Source organism: Rhinolophus hipposideros (assembly GCF_964194185.1).
Source record: "Rhinolophus hipposideros genome assembly, chromosome: 19".
Lineage (NCBI taxonomy): Eukaryota > Metazoa > Chordata > Mammalia > Chiroptera > Rhinolophidae > Rhinolophus > Rhinolophus hipposideros.
In genome coordinates, this window is record NC_138065.1 from 47,899,026 (window position 1) to 47,911,656 (window position 12,631).

Here is a 12,631-nt window from a genome sequence, read left to right on the forward strand (position 1 = left end):
ACGATGGGGTAAAGATAGTCTGTTCAATAAGTGGTGTTGGGAAACCTGGACGGACACATGCAAGAAAATGAAGCTGGACCACCTCCTTACACCATATACAAAAACAAATTCAAAATGGCTTAAAGACTTAAATGTAAGATCTGAAACCATAAAATATCTAGAAGAAAATATAGGAAGAAACTTCATGGACATTACCCAGAGTAAGATTTTCACTGATATATCCCCTCGCGCGAGCGAAGTAAGAGAAAAAATAAACATGTGGGATTACATCAAACTAAAAAGTTTTTTCACAGCAAAGGAAACCATCAATAAAACAAAAAGGGATCCTACTCTATGGGAAAAGATATTTGCCAATGACATATCTGATAAGGGATTAATATCACAAATCTATAAAAAACTTACTCAACTCAACTCCAAAAAAACAAACAACCCAATTAAAAAATGGGCAGAGGACTTGGGGAGACATTTCTCTAAAAAGGACATACAGAAGGCAAGAAGACATATGAAGAAATGCTCAACCTCACTAACCATCAGAGAAATGCAAATAAAAACCACAATGAGATACCACCTCACTCCAGTCAAAATGGCTATTATCAATAAATCAACAAACAACAAATGCTGGCGCGGATGTGGAGAAAAGGGAACGCTAGTGCACTGTTGATGGGACTGCAGATTAGTGCAGCCACTATGGAAAACAGTATGGAGGTATCTCAGGAATCTGAAAATGGAACTACCCTATGATCCAGTAATTCCACTCCTAGGCATCTACCCGGAGAAATCCAAAACTCCAATTCAAAAATCTGTATGCACTCCTATGTTTATTGCAGCACTTTACACAATAGCCAAGATATGGAAACAACCAAAATGCCCATCGGTAGATGACTGGATTAAGAAGCTGTGGTACATTTATACAATGGAGTATTACGCAGCCATAAAGAAGAAAGAAATCTTATCATTTGCAGCAACATGGATGGATCTAGAGAACATTATGTTAAGTGAAATAAGTCAGAAAGAGAAAGACAAGTACCATATGATCTCACTTATATACGGAATCTAAAGAAAAGACTATGTGAATGAACTAATCAGAGACAGTTTTGGGGACGCAGAGAAAAAACCGAGAGTGGTTAGATGGGTGTGTGGGAGGGGGTTGGGGATAAGGGGAAAGGTGAAGGGATTTGGAAGCAGCTGGTAACCACAAGATGGCCTCAGGGTTTTTTTTTTGAAAATTAATTTGGGGAAGGTATTCTATAATGTTGTAAAGATTTTGTTGGGTATCCGATGGACATGCGTCCTATTTGGGAGACCACCTCAGGGATACTGTGGATACCTGATCATGGCATTGTACATCAGAAGCTAAACATTAATGAATGCCAACTATAATTTTATATATATAATGTGATGGTTCAGTGTGAGGTCGGAGGGATAGTGGATGGGGGGAGGGGGGTTCACAGTATGAGGGATATAAATGATGAACGTCTAAGTATTACCTTGTTTTGTACACCTGAAACTAATAAATAAATTAATTAATTAAAAAAAATAAAATAAAAATAATAAATAAAAAATAAAATAAAATAAAATAAAATTGCATATACAGAGAACAAACTGGTGGTTGCCAGATGGGAAGGGGGTTTGGGGGCTGGGTGAAAATGTGAAGGAATAAGTAGTATAAATTGGTAGTTACGATTAAAATAAATAAATAAAATTGCATAATAATTTTTAATTTAATTCCACCATCACTTTGTGCCTTAGTTTGGATATATACCCTTCAATCTCCTTTATAGAATTAATACCTTACTCTTCTGTGCCCCAACACCTGGTACATACTTTCTTACAGCACCTATAACGTTTTCTTATATTTAAAATTTCTCATAACTATCTCCACTAGATTTTAGTTCTTTGAGACAAAAAAAAAAAATCTTGTTGTTTTCCCTAGTACCTATACATTCAGTAAATGTTTCCTGTATGAATGATAGAATGAACAAATACATTCACAAATTTGTTTTAGAAATGACTGAGCTGTTTCTCTTCTCAATGAAACAGAGAACTTAAATAATATAACTAATTACTGATAAGTGATCATAAATTAGTCTCTTTGCTTGCAAGGGACAAAAATGTGCTGTACAGAGAAAGCAAGATTTTAAAGAAAATCATATCTGCAGCACGATCAATGATCCTTTTCAGTAATTCTAACTTATTAGTAATCAATCCTTGACCTAGACGTTTTATTAGCAGAACTATATTTAAGTCTGTATGCCAGTGACTCCTAACTGCTTGCGTCAACATCCATTTTCTCTTTCCACTTTAGTAAAAGAACCCCACATTTATTCAAGATTAGAATGTGCATCGTTAAAAGACTACAATTCCTGGCCTCTGTTGCAGCCATGTAGACTAGCAAGAAAGAAATAACTGAAAAATTGTCTTCAAAGAGAAGGAATGGGCTCTTCTTTCCTCCCTCTTACTATCTGGAACATAGAATGACGGTTGCAGCTAGCAACCATCTTGAATGAGAGTACGAGAATGCACTGCAGGAATGTGGAGTGATGAACTGGAAGGAACGTAGGTCCCTGATGACTTTGTAGAACCTCCAACCCACCTGAAATGCCAACTTCCAAACTTCTTTGGTACAGAATGAAATCTTGCATGTTTAGTCCATTATTATTTATTATTTTGGATTTTACTCACTACAGCTGCACCTAATTCGAACCACTGCTCTTGCCCTTAAACCTTATTTTAGGGTCATACTCTTATTGAGTCACATGATTTTAGAATAAAGAATTAACATAGTTTCATAATACTGTAATTCCTTTAAAATTAAAATTCTTTATTTGGACCCATTATATCTAGAAGGATAGCTGATACAGGAAGGTTGTATGAGAATGCGAGTAATGACTTTGTCTTAATAACCATGGCTAAAGATATGTTTTCGTTCGATAATCTTTTTACTTAAAGTACACTGCATTTTTTTTCCCTGCCTTAGGAAGAATGATTTTTTTTTTTATTCAAATTTTACATTTATTTCTTCCATAAAGTTTGAATATTCTACATTCATTTCAGGATTCTACTGTAGTGATTGGTGAATGAAACTAATATAAAAATTGCAAATATTTTCATTTTATAAATTTGGGCTTGTAATGCTCATTTCCTCTTAAGACTTGTACCTAGAAGTTCTGAAAGGTTTCTACTAACTATACACTGGAAAATCTGTGTATATGTTATAATGAACTAGTGTGATTTGTGAGATATAATCAAAACATAACTTCTCAGAAATGAATTCAGAGGGTGAGTTTTTCCCCCTGCCACTGTGATGTAAATTCCAGCTAGATTCGTGACTTTTCTGCTCACTTATTCTTACATCCCTTTAAATCACAAAGTTCAGCCTCAATTTGACATTTAGAAAGGAAAGCCTCAGAGAAAAGACATGCAGTCAGTTGCTTCTCCCTTTTCTGCTTACTTTCTCCCCTACTCAGTAGCAGGGGTACTGGGAGGGAACAGGACACTGTGTCTTGTGGGAAATTTTGTGAGCTCCTCTGACGCTCACATGCCAATCAAGGTACAATGCCTCTGACAACTCCTGTGACACAGGTCATGTATTGTATTCCTCTTGCTGTCACCTCTCCCTTAGCCTCAGATTTTGTAGATCCACACCACACAGTGTTTCCTGTTAGAGTCCAATTGATGTCTCAAGCAGTTCTCTTGGGGAGGAGCCCAAAAGATCTCTGGACTGGCTCTTTTTCCTGTGTGGCCCACATCTGGTCTGTGGAGTGCATTATGCACCCTTTGTCCTGACAAACTCTGAGGGAGGTGACTGGTCCCAGTGCAACTGTGTATATCTTCTCCAATAACAAAGAGCTTGCCAGGCCCTCTAGATTTTCCTGGGCGGGGAGTCAGACATGGGCCCTTTATACCCCATCCTTCCCATCAGTTTCCTGACTAATCCTGTAAGAATCCCCATTCACTAGGCCAGGAATGAAGGGGCAAGTACCCTTCCCTCCTTGGCTCCAGTGAGTGAGTACAGGATGAACAGGACAACTTCCTCTAAAGAATACTCTTCACAAATTCAGTGTCACTTTCCATTGTCTGAAGCTCGTGGTTTTGAAGAACCATCTACCCAGTGGAAATTCGTCTGAAATTTCTGCTTGGTGGTCTAGCACTTCACGCTGAAAAAAATCAAACCTGTGGCATTGAAGCTCTTCAGTCAAAAATTCCTATGCAACCTCCAGTTATATCTGTTACAGCTTCAGGATTCAAATATAATAAACACAAAGTAGGTCACTTTTCTAGAATTTTATTTAAGTAAAATCACACACTCTCTTTTTTGTCTGGCTTCTTTCATTCAACATACTCTGAGATTCATCCACGTTGTTGTGTATAACAATACTTTATTCCTTTGCATTGCTCAGTAATAGTCCATTGTAATGAATATGTCAACATTTATTTATCCATGCACTTAGTGATAGACTTTTTGAGTGGTGTGAGCCAGATTTTAAATAGTTTTGTTAGACTTGAAAGTCTGTGATTTTATCTGCCATGTAATAATACACTTTGTCGTGGACTGAATTGTGTCCCCTCAAAATTCTGATGTTGAAACCGTAACCCACAATGTTACTATATTTGGAGAAAGGGCAGTTAAGGAGGCAATGATGGGAAAATTTCTTGAGGTGTACTGATATCTACCTCCAAAGAAGGATAGGACCTAGTGACCGAAAAAGCACGCCAACAACTCTGGAACTGAACAAAAAGTTTATTAAGGGAACTTATGTGCTGGCATTGAAGAAAGGAAGGCTATGAAGAAATGTTTCCCATAGAAGACATCTGAGCTGCGTTTTGGATTAATAACATTTTTCATAAACTGTCTAGTAAAACCAATAGAAATCTTGATGAGCAGTGTTTAGGGAACTGAAACATAGGTAAGTGAACATATTTCTCCCAAGAAAATATGAAGCATATGGTTTGACATCTGATTTGGCAACAAGACAGAATATTTGAAATTGGGACTCTCCAGAAAGAGAGAGCATATGGTCACTCTAAGCAGAGGGTGAAACTTGGGAGAATGTTCTAAGGTGGGAGAGGAATGAGCCAAGAGAAAGGATGAGTGAGTGCACTGAGATTACACGATTGTCTAATGTCATCAACATTGACTGCAGAGCGTTAAAAATAGAGCTAAGATACAGAAGCCAACCTAGGCCCCCAAAGAGTTTCCGCCCACTCTCCTCTCTCTGGTGTGACTGATATTAACAGCCTCCAGCAACAGCCCAGCAAGTGGGCTTTAGAAGTGGGTGATGATTGATTTTGAGGTAACAGTGGACGTGAGGGTCAGTAACACAACAGCAAAGTCGTTGGGAAACAGGCAGCAAATACTGCAGAGGTACTAACTGACTTCCTCTAAACTCCCACCTTGTGTATGCTGACAAATACCAGCATTGCAACTATTTTATTTAAGAGTTTCTATGTTCCTCAAATAGAAGAGAAAATCAAAAGATGTCTTTTTCTTTTTAAAAGGGAGATGTATTTTTTTTAAAGGGAGATAATATTTTTAACCTAAAGAGAAAGCTGATTAGAACAATTGCATTTTGGTACTATCTGCTTGACTTCTTCCTATACAAAGTACAAATTCCTAAGAATCTATATTTAAAACAAGGAGCATATTATTAGTATGGTATTCATAGGAGAAAAGAAAATAAAGTTTCAAAATCTGAGGACTTCTTGTGAAGGAAATAAAAGAATAACAGTCAACTAGAAACCTATTCAAGGAGGTAGCAATTTTTGTAAAAACCAAATAGTTAGGTGATGATGACAAAATTATTTGGTTTTTCTTGGAGGAGGTGATAATTATTTTCAGAAATTGAGTGTGCTTCTTTGCATTTCAAGATAGAATCTCATACATCCACAATGAAGAAAATGTGCACTTGATAAGAGTAGATAATGCAAAAAAGAAGAAATACAAAGCTAAAAATATATTTAAATGTTTAGCCTTGCTAGTAATCAATGAAACAATGAGATATCTCTTTGTTTACATATAGATTTAAAAAGAATGATAGGGCCAGCTCAGTGGCTCAGGCGGTTGGAGCTCCATGCTCCTAACTCCGAAGGCTGCCAGTTTGATTCCCACATGGGCCAGTGGGCTCTCAACCACAAGGTTGCCGGTTCAACTCCTCGAGTCCCACAAGGGATGGTGGGCTGCGCCCCCTGCAACTAGCAACGGCAACTGGACCTGGAGCTGAGCTGCGCCCTCCACAACTAAGACTGAAAGGACAACAACTTGAAGCTAAACAGCACCCTCCACAGCTAAGATTGAAAGGACAACAACTTGATTTGGAAGAAAGTCCTAGAAGTACCCACTGTTCCACAATAAAATAAAAAATAAAAAATTATATATATAAAAAAGAATGATAATACTCAGTGTTGTTGACAGTGGAAAGATACAACCTCAACATGACTAGAGGGAGAATAAAAGGCATGATTTTTTTGGAAAGCAACTTGGCAAAATATAAGAAAAGTCTCAAAGATGAACATAGCTTCTGCTGTAACTAATTCTACTTCTAATATTTATGTTTTTAGGAAATAATCATAAAACATGTTAAAGATAGGTATATAATTTTTAATAATATTGTTTATAAAGCTTAAAATATCTAAGCATTCATTGATGACCGGCTATAATGCCTCTGTACATTATGAAAGTGTGACTCATTTAATATTATATCTTACATGCATATGAGCATATACATGGAAAGAAATTTATAATACTGATAATAAAGTGGGTTCTGTGTAGTGGGACCCAATTTTTAAAAAATCCTGTAGTTATAGATATGAATGCTTACAAAAAAGGAATACAAAATGTTAGCAGTGGCAGAATTATGGATGCTTATTTCTATTTGTCTTCTTGTATTTTCTATTTTCCTTAATAAAGGAAAAAATATTTTAATGACTACTTTATGAACAGAAGTATCTTCACTGAAGGTTTTCTCTCCAAAGGCCAAAAATCCAAGTGCAGGAGTATGAGGATGTCGTGAAGGTGAAGCTGAACGACAGGTGCATGTGGTCAGGAGGGATGTCTAACAATCAGGAGAAACAACGATGAACTTTTACATACTCGGTATGCTCCAAAGATGAATAGAGGGGGAGTTTTTAGGTCCTACTTCCTTTTATTTATTTATTTACTTTAAAAATTCTTTATCTGGAGAAATAAGCATTCATCAATTTCAGGGGGATGGGATGGGATAGGATGGGGGAAATAGATTTTCTGTTAATACCTTTGCTTTTAAGTAATTTTACATTCTGTGGACATGTGTTTATCTTTCCATCAGGGAAAAAATGGTTCCTGTTGGCTCAACCATCAGAAATATCTCAGGACTTCAAACATACAGTTACAATAATCATTATTAATGCTTTTGCAGCATCTTTCAAAATAGTAAAAGGTTTCACTCACATTAAATAGGGTCCATAATGACCCTCTGAGCCAAATCAACCCAACAAGACTCACAGGGCCATTGTGAAGCACAGGTTTCCGAACTGCTTACGCACAGAAGTGTCTGTTTCAGTCAAGGCTCTTAGTGGCAGTAATAGAGACCAACTCTCACTGATTTAAGCAGAACAGTTGATTAAAAGGATATTGGGTTGTACTTACGTAATTGTTTTAAAGGACATTGGGTGGCTCCCAGAATGCTGGGAGGGATGAAAAACTAGCCTTGAAGCTAAGCAGTAGTGTATAAACCACCTACAGAATGGATCTGATGAGGAAGTTGGCTAGAGTAACCAACCATCCTGGTTTTCCTGGGACTGAACCATTTCCAGGGATTTGGAGCTTTCCATGCTAAAAATGAGAAAGTGCTGGGCAAATTGTGACAAGATGGTCACCCTACATCTGGTGCCATGGACATCAAGCTCTAGACAATACACTTTGCTCTTTGGCCACTTCTGCATTGGAAACTATAACGTGCAGTAACTTCTACTGCCACCAGGCGTTGGGGGGGTGGGAGTGAGGGGGGAGGGGGACTATTGCTTGTATCATCAGCTATGAGCCAAAGGTCTAGCATAGATGTCTGACTGAAAAGCCTAGGTCACAGGCCTGCACCCTAGCTGCAAGGAAGACAGAGAAAGTGAGTATATGACATCTTCCACGTCCATTATGGGAGACATCTTTGCTTGCCACCAAGATTTACAAGGTCAGGAATTCTCGAAATACAGGGAAGCAGTTCAAGTGGCCCAAATAATGATCAATTTCCACTGCAGTATCCATATTATTTTTAATTCTCTAATATTATTTATTTAAGAACACTAAGGCAATCATTTGTCTGGTGTATAGTGGTTTCTTTGATATAAAATTAAGCTATAAAAGTCAGATTAACACTGTTACTGTAATATTATATTAATTATTTGGCCACACAATAGTTTATGCCTGTTATAAACTTTACAACTGTATAATAAACAGAATCCTATACTTAGGTTGTAAAAAGTTAATCCTTCTAACTTTTGCTCCTCATAAAGTATTGTTTCATTTCCATTATTTACCCAAGGGATTAAAATCTTTTTTGTTTTTTTATATTTCTAGAGAAGACAGTAGTTATACAAAGGCCACGATGTTTGCCAAGAAGAAATGGACTTTAACAAAAACCTTTTATCTAAGACAGACCTGGGGAACAGTAATGGACAATGTGTTCTGTACAACGTTTAGCTTTCGCTCTTACATTTTTTGTGGTCAAATGATTTGAGCAAAGGATTTCAAGTGAATGCTCATATATTTGTTCTTAGCTGTTCATTTCTTTTAACAGAATGACCTTGAACAACCCTTTAGGGCTTTTTGTTTTGTCTTCATATACTGAACTATAAAATGGGAATGCCTGTAATTAATCAAAGATACTGTTTTTGCTGATTGATGGTAAAGAACAAAATAATGGAACAGGAATTCTAGTCCTGCCTTTCATAATGTAGTTATGAGGTCTTGACCATGCCATATCACTTAAATTCTCATGTTTCAGTTTCCTCAATCTATAAATGATAATAATACCTGCATTATATTCATGTGTTTCAAAATATATATGAGAATGCATTTTTAAAAGTATAGAACAATAAATGCAAAGTGTTATTATTGAATTACAACTTCCAGCATTTAATGCTAAAAATGCAGAGTGCTTCCTTTGATTTTATCTATGAAATGTTTCTCAAAATCAATGTAAAATTAAGAGGCTAATCCACAAGCCCTTTTAAGTTTGTGGCTTTCTTCCGTATGGCAGATTTTTAAATGGTAATTATTAATGCAGTTTTCTTGTACTATTTCCTAGACTCCATTCTTTCCAAAGTTTTCTGAATTACATTTGTAGTCCCTGAAGTCCTGGGGATGTTTTTCTGAGTTGTTTTTTTTTTGTTGTTGTTTGTTTTTTAAAGTATAATAAGATGTCCAAGATAGAATTCCATACAGGAGACAACCATTCATACAGCAAATAGAAAGTAGTGGAGTAGTCCTACTTAAAACAATTGCCCCCTGTTGGAGGTATGGAATATAAACTCCATTTACAAAGAGAGGGGAACAACAAAAAAAAAAAAAAAAAAAAAAACAAAGAGAGGGGAACAAAGGGAGAGGAGGAGAATCTGTTGAAAGACATTTGCTTGACAAATATAACGTATCTACTTTGTGCAAGTACCAAGTGCCTGAGGACTAGAAAAGTAGCCACATACCTACTATGAAGAGGCTCCTTTGTTTCCTTGATCTCTGGCCCTTAAATAGTGTCTGGATCATCTCATAGTAGTAACTCTCTGTAGCTGTGAATTTGTAGATTAAAAACTGCTGATGTAAGACAGTCATGTGATTAATCAAGACACCAGAAACATAAGCAAGCAAGCAAGAATGCTTATTCTGGCAGCTTCGTAATTTGGGCTCTTCAGTGGGAAAAAAATATCTCAAGCCCATTCCTTTACAAAAGTTCTTTCTATATCTCACCTTCACTGCCTAAACCTAAATAGAATTCCTTTCTATTTTTAATCCCCTTTCAACACAGTGAAAGCTGAATTGACACAATGGTTTTTGTCTTTTATCCATCAACACTTTAGTTGAAGACAAACTACACTGCCTGTTAATCTCAAGTGGAATAAACCCTTCCATCACTTTTCTCACACCTACTGAGTGTATTTATCACAGAAGTTTGGTTTAGGGCAAATGAAATGATTTAGAAGAGACAGTGCTGCCTGTGACCTTGAGCGATCTCTCTGATTATTTTCCTAGAGAATGTAATATAGTGAATAAAGAACTGTGTGATCTATCTTGCCCATAAAAAGTATTCAAGAAAATTTTGTTAGTTGATTTCTTGATAGAGAGACAGGGATTAGATTCACAGTACTGAAAAGAGCAGATTTTATTTGTAAAGTTAAACATTCAACTGAGGATTGCTTACATGTTAACTAAGAATATAAAGAAATTTGACTTAATTTTTCTTGAAATTTAAACATGCAAAATCCTACACATTAATACAAGTAAAATGTAAATGATGCCACATTACGTCCTGAAGAAACTATAAAGATATATAAGAAATAACACCTGATCTCAAGGATCTTACAGACTGGTACAGACTTGCTACAACTTTTGACACATTTAAAAAGATTTCATTCAAAAGAAAACAAGCAAGAGGATTGTTTCCAAGGCATGGAAAAAACAACAACAATAATAATAACTATGGCAGTGTCCTAAATAATGTCTCTGAAAAATATTCAGACTATCAAATAACTTTTTGTCTTCATTTTTTAAAAGTCAACGAGTCTTACAAGATATATTAAAAGACAACTTCTTTCAACTCTAGGTGATTTTCTTCACATGTACTTTCAGATTCATGTAAAAAACCTGCTTGTATTGCTACATCACCTTCTTTTAGTTGTAGGCATTCTCTAGTGTCTTTCCTCGCCCTACCACTAAACACATACATACACAGTCAGTCCCCACTCCTCATCATCACAATGTAGTGATTACATAAATATATACTGATTATGAGTACACAGGCTTTCAGAACAGTGATGCAGTCAACAATCATTTTTCATTTCCTGGGAAATGTCTTGCTTTCCCTGGAGTTAATCATTTTTGCATGTGTTAATTTTCTAATCCCTAATGCAATCAAACTCTGACTCAGTGGTTAAAATTTGTTAACGTGGTCTATCAATTTCCTCTTCCTAAATATTTCTGTCCCAGGGCCTCTGACCCACTCCAACTTGGTCTTGTTGTGTAGCTATCTTCTTAATAAGATCATCTGTGGCAAACATTTTGGATATTCACTTCATTTCTCTCCTACATCTCCTGTTTTGGTGGAACACAACCTTCAGTAACTTCATGAGAAAAGATACATGGGAAGCAAATTTTTTGAAAGCTTATATGTCTGAAAATGTCTTTTACCCCCTCTCCAGGCATACTGGGTATAGAATTCTAGGTTGGAAATAATTTTCCTTCAGAATTTTGAAGCCAATTTACCACTGCCTTCTGCCTTCTAGTATTATTGCTACTGAGGAGTCAAAAGACATTTTGACTCTTGATCCTTCCGGTAAGATTTCTTTTTTTTCTTTTTGTAAGTTTGTAGGATCTGCTCTGTCTTTAGTATCTGAAATTTCATAGTAATGTGTCTGAGTGTGGGTCTTTTTTCATCCCTGCTGGTACACATTCAGTGAGATCTTTCAGTCTGAAAACTCATGAGCTTCAGTTCTGAGAACTTTTGTAAATTATCTTGTTAATACCTTCCCAATTGTTTTCTTATTTTTCTCTGTCTAGAATTCCTATTATTCAGATAGAGTCCTTCTCTGGATTTTTTTTTCTTCTTTTTTTCTGCTCTTGGTCTTTTTGCTCTACTCTCTGGAAGATTTCCTCAACTGGATTTTCCAACTTTTCAGTTGAGTTTTTTGTTTATGCTACCATAATTTTAATTCCAAAGAATAATTTTTGCTTTCTGAATATTGTTTTTATATAGCATCTTGTTTCATCAATATAATAGCTTCTCTTGCATTTAAGTTTTTTTTCCTCTCCTTGCCTAGTTGTGATTTCCTCAAATTTTCTTTCTTGTATTTATTCATTTTGGTTTTATCTTTCTTTTAGAGGATTTCTTCAACTTTTTGATACTCAATTGTTTGTTTGCTCATATTTAAGAGTAGGATACTGATTGAAGTAAAATCAGTAAAAGCTGATTGAAAGATTTGCGCATACATCAACTCTGAGTTTTAGTGTGAAATGATATGGATGGGTCATTTGTTGAAGAACCCCTGAATTGTTATCTTTAGCTTTCTGGTCTTATCACAAGAGAAGGACCTTCCAATCTCCTGCCTAGAGGGTCTAGGCCTGACTGCCAGTGTCTTGGAGTCAATGGAAAACAACTGGGAACTGAAAATATCCTACATGATATGAATTTTCCATGCAACATTGCTTAAGCTAAAATAACTCTGTGAGTCAATAGTCTGACACCCATTGGATTTACAAGTCTTACCTTGCACCCCATCACCCAGAAGCCATCAGTGCTGACCTCAGAGAACAGTGGCATGACTATTGAAACTTCAGTTACATTACCAGCTGGGGGATCATGCTGTATTGAGGTGTGAAGTTGGAGTGTGGTCCTACAGGATGAGGTAAATGCTCTAAACCTTTGACTAATATAAGGTGCACTATTTCCTC